Source organism: Danio aesculapii, chromosome 2 (genome assembly GCF_903798145.1).
Source record: "Danio aesculapii chromosome 2, fDanAes4.1, whole genome shotgun sequence".
Taxonomy (NCBI): Eukaryota; Metazoa; Chordata; class Actinopteri; order Cypriniformes; family Danionidae; genus Danio; species Danio aesculapii.
In genome coordinates, this window is record NC_079436.1 from 1,270,431 (window position 1) to 1,275,430 (window position 5,000).

Here is a 5,000-nt window from a genome sequence, read left to right on the forward strand (position 1 = left end):
GCAACTGTTTTTCAGTTACTTTATTATAATCCATTAATCAGGATTCAGCTACATTTCTCTTAAGTTATGCGAAGCTTAATTGATTTAAGTTGATAACAAGAAAAGTTTACTTGATTCAGCTAAAATAATTAGGGCAGCACATTGTTTTACAGTGAAAGTTCATAATACTCAGTAGAGGCGACACGGTGGCTCAGTGGTTAGCACTGTGGCCTCACACCAAGGTCACTGCTTCAAGTCCCATCTGGGTCAGTTGGCATTTCTGTGTGGAGTTTGCATGTTCTCCCCGTGTTGGTGTGGGTTTCCTCAGGGTGCTCCGGTTTCCCCCACAGTCCAAACACATGCGCTATAGGGGAATTGATCAACTAAACTGGCTATAGAGTGTGTGTGTGTGTGGTGTGTGTGTGTGTGTGTGTGTGTGTGTGTGTGCGTGTGTGTGTGTGTGTGTGTGTGTGTGTGTGTGTGTGTGTGAATGTGTATGGTGGTTTCCCAGTAATAGGTTGTGGCTAGAATGGCATCAGCTCAGTAAAACATATGCTGGAATAGTTGGCGGTTCATTCCACTGTGGTCGAAGGAAATGAATGAATGAATAAATGTGTTACTCAGTAGTAACTGTATGTCACCTTAAAATAAAAAGTGTAAAAAAAAAAAGTGAAAGCATTAATTTTTTTCCTGGTTATTTCAGCTCTCTAAATCTATTCATCATCTTGAATATTTGTAATGCATTTTATTTCATATCGTTTGTCATTTTAAAGGAAAATATATATATATAAATTGGCTTTTTTTGGACGCTGACAAAGAAAAATGAAAAAAAAAAAAAAAATAAAAATAGTTAATAAAATAAAACAAAATTAAATAAAAAATAAAGTAAAAGAAAATAAAATAGCTAATAAAATAACAAAATAAAGTCAAATAAAACTAAATAAAATAAACTAAATAATAAAATTAACAAAATAAAATAAAATAGTTAATAAAATAAAACAAAAAAATAAATAAAACTAAATAAAAAATAAAACTAAATAAACTAAATAATAAAATTCACAAAATAAAATGAAATAGTTAATAAAATAAAACAAAAAAAGAAAAACAAACAAATAAAACAAAATAATAAAATAAAACAAAATTAAATAAATAAAAAATAAAGTAAAAGAAAATAAAATCGCTAATAAAATAAAATAAAGTAAAATAAAACAAAATAAAATAAACAAAATAATAAAATTAACAAAATAAAATGAAATAGTTAATAAAATAAAACAAAAAATTAAATAAAACAAAATTAAATTAAATAAAAAATAAAGTAAAATAAAATAAAATAGCTAATAAAATAAAACAAAATAAAGTAAAATAAAATCAAAAATAAAACAAAATTATAAAATAAAACTAAATTAAATACAAATACTTAATTAAAAACTAAATTAAATACAAAACATGGTGAATTTGGGGTTAGGCAACATGTATTTTTGTTTTTGTGTGTGTGTGTGTGTGTGTGTGTGTGTGTGCGTGTGTGTGTGTGTGTGTGTGTGTGTTTAAATGATGATGATTTTAGGATGTGAACAATCTCCATTGAGCATTCCTGAGTTAAGCCAAATTCTAGACTAACAATGAAGAGACCATGTCTGTCATCAATATCTCTATCACAAATTGAGCAGGTTGCATTTCTATAACCTTAGAAGTCAGAATTTATCTCGATATAATAAAACTAACCAGAACAAATAGCCTTTTTTGAGTGGCGTAGCTGTTTTGTGGTATGTTTTTCACTTGTTTATATATTACTAATAGCCATTTTGTACCTAAAATATACTGTGTTACAGTGTGAATCAGTTCTCTCGATTACCCAAGAAAAACAATGATCCTCAGGGAAACAAATACAGATCAAAAGTAAAGTATTGATGCAAAAACGCTTATTTATGGAAAAAATATATGAATAAACCCATAAAAACTTGAATATCTGACACAGACTGATGTTAAATGTCTATTAATATAGTTATTAATGAATGTGTACATATGACCTGTGTATTTTTCAGGCTCTCTCATACAATAATCTTGAATGAAGAGAGGAAAAAAGAGAAAATGATGGTCTGTATTGTGTGCTACATCAAAAGGGCTGACATGTAAATACATCTGCAGTGAATTAATGTAAGATAATGGGAGATCTGTCGGCTGTTTGTTTGGCCAAAGAAAGAGCGTTTCACTGTATATGAATTATTATTATACCAACAGTTGAATGGGGAACAATAATCTCTCTGTGTTCTGTGAGGATTTTGTCCTATATGTTGGTGTAAAAATAATGCTGTAACTCTGTGATGTACGCTCACCGGCCACTTTATTAGGTACACCTGTCCAACTGCTCGTTAACACAAATTTCTAATCAGCCAATCACATGGCAGCAGCTCAATGCATTTAGGCATGTAGACATGGTCAAGACGATCTGCTGCAGTTCAAACTGAGCATCAGAATAGGGAAGAAAGGGGATTTAGGTGACTTTGAACATGGCATGGTTGTTGGTGCCAGACAGGCTGGTCTGAGTATTTCAGAAACTGCTGATCTACTGGGATTTTCACGCACAACCATCTCTAGGGTTTACAGAGAATGGTCCGACAAAGAGGAAATATCCAGTGAGCGGCAGTTCTGTGGGCGCAAATGCCTTGTTGATGCCAGAGGTCGGAGGAGAATGGCCAGACTGGTTCCAGCTGATAGAAAGGCAACAGTAACTCAAATAAGCACTCGTTACAACCGAGGTCTGCAGAAGAGCATCTCTGAACACACAACACGTCCAACCTTGAGGCGGATGGGCTACAGCAGCAGAAGACCACACCGGGTGCCGCTCCTGTCAGCTAAGAACAGGAAACTGAGGCTACAATTCACACAGGCTCACCAAAACTGGACAATAGAAGATTGGAGAAACGTTGCCTGGTCTGATGAGTCTCCATTTCTGCTGACACATTCAGATGCTCGGCTCAGAACTTGCCCTCAACAACATGAAAGCATGGATCCATCCTGCCTTGTATCAGCGGTTCAGCTTGGTGGTGTAACGGTCTGGGAGATATTCTCTTGGCACACTTTGGGTCCATTAGTAGCAATTGAGCATCTTGTCAACCCCACAGCCTACCTGAGTTTTGTTGCTGACCATGTCCATCCCTTCATGACCACAGTGTCTCCATCTTCTGATGGCTACTTCCAGCAGGATAACACACTATGTCATAAAGAGTGAATCATCTCAGACTGGTTTACTGAACATGACAATGAGTTCACTGTACTCAAATGGCCTCCACGGTCCCCAGAGCTCAATCCGATAGAGCACCTTTGTGATGTGGTGGAACGGGAGATTTGCATCATGGATGTGCAGCCGACAAATCTGCAGCAACTGCGTGATGCTATCATGTCAATATGGAGCAAAATCTCAGAGGAATATTTCCAGTACTTTGATGAATCTATGACAGGAAAGATTAAGGAAGTTCTGAAAGGGTTCCAACCCGGTACTAATAAGGTGTACCTAATAAAGTGGCCGGTGAGTGAATAATATAAATATACATCCTGTGATTGGATGATAGCTTTCCAAATGACACACGTTAAGCTTGTATATGCTCATTTAAAGTGACAGTTCAACCAAAACTGACAAATTCTGTCATTTATTCATCCTTTTCTTTTAATAACACCTTAATGATCATAAGACTGACATGACACCTTTATAACCATGCATATCATGAATATGAATGAGATTTATGCATCACACACAGTCAGAATTATTCGCCCTCCTGTGAATTTCTTCTTCAATTATTTCCCAAATGATGTTGAACAGATTCAGGAATTGTTCACAGTATTTCCTATAATATTTTTTCTTCTGGAGAAAGTCTTATTTGTTTTATTTCAGCTAGAATAAAAGCAGTTCTTATTTGTTTTAAACCTCATTTTAAGGTCAATATTATTAGCCCCCTTCAACAATATTAGTTTTGGATTGTCTCCAGAACAAACCACTGTTATACAATGACTTGCCTAATTACCCTAACTTTACCCTAATTACCCTAGTTAAGCCTTTAAATGTCACTTACAGCTGAATACTAGTGTCTTGAAGAATATCTAGTCTAATATTATGTGCTATCATCATGACAAAGATAAAAGAAATCAGTTATTAAAGCTATTATGTTTAGAAATGAGTTAAACAGAAGTAAACAGGGGGACTAATAATTCTTCAGCTCTATGCATCTCATTATGTATCACATATGTAGAACTTGAAATTCACAGGATTGCCGAAGGAAACCTAAGAAATAGGCACATATATACTTAAAATACACTTGAGGTGTAGCCACAGCGCTCTGTAATAATAGATAAGTCTCGGAGACGGCTGATTGGCTGGCTGACATGCAATCAATCTCCCATACTGTCTGCAGTCTGACTGAGAACAAGTTTGCATCATCATTTTCGTGCCTGTATTGGTTTGACTGGTTAAAAATGTATTCAAGGAGGGGATTTCTTTGCATCATATTTGTTTGCAGGCTTTTCTCTCTCTTCAAACCCTACAGATTGTCGATGATTGAAACTGTGGTTGTTCTGTAATGAACTCTACGGTCTTGTTCTTGAGCTCATTACAGTACACAGTAATAAATCTCCACATACGGATATTAAATAGACATTACATCAGATATCTCCTCTGTTTGCTGGAGATTATATTACCTCCCGTTCATTTTTGATGCAGCCCCAGTCAATAATAATCTTTACAGTGTTCTCATTCATACGTCATACGCTGATAATATATTTATGTGCAGTTGATTTTTCAGCATTCTCAAGGTATAGTTAAACTCGTGTAGTTTTCTGTCAATATAAGGTGTTTTAGGCACTCTGGTATTACTGTGCACTTTATTTTTGTGCTAAATCTCACCTGAGCTAGACGTGTTCATATTTCACGATCACAGTGGATGAAAAAAATCTCTCAAAATACTTTTTATTTTTATTTATTTTGCAGATTTTGGCCTCAAAGACCACCTACAAGTCTAACTACACTTTAA

The 5,000-nt window shown here is 34.8% G+C and overlaps 1 protein-coding gene across 1 annotated transcript in view; it reads left to right on the forward strand.

Annotated features, from left to right (window-relative positions):
• Nucleotides 1–5,000, forward strand: part of LOC130235100 (histamine H3 receptor) — a 21,539-nt gene that overhangs the window by 570 nt on the left and 15,969 nt on the right.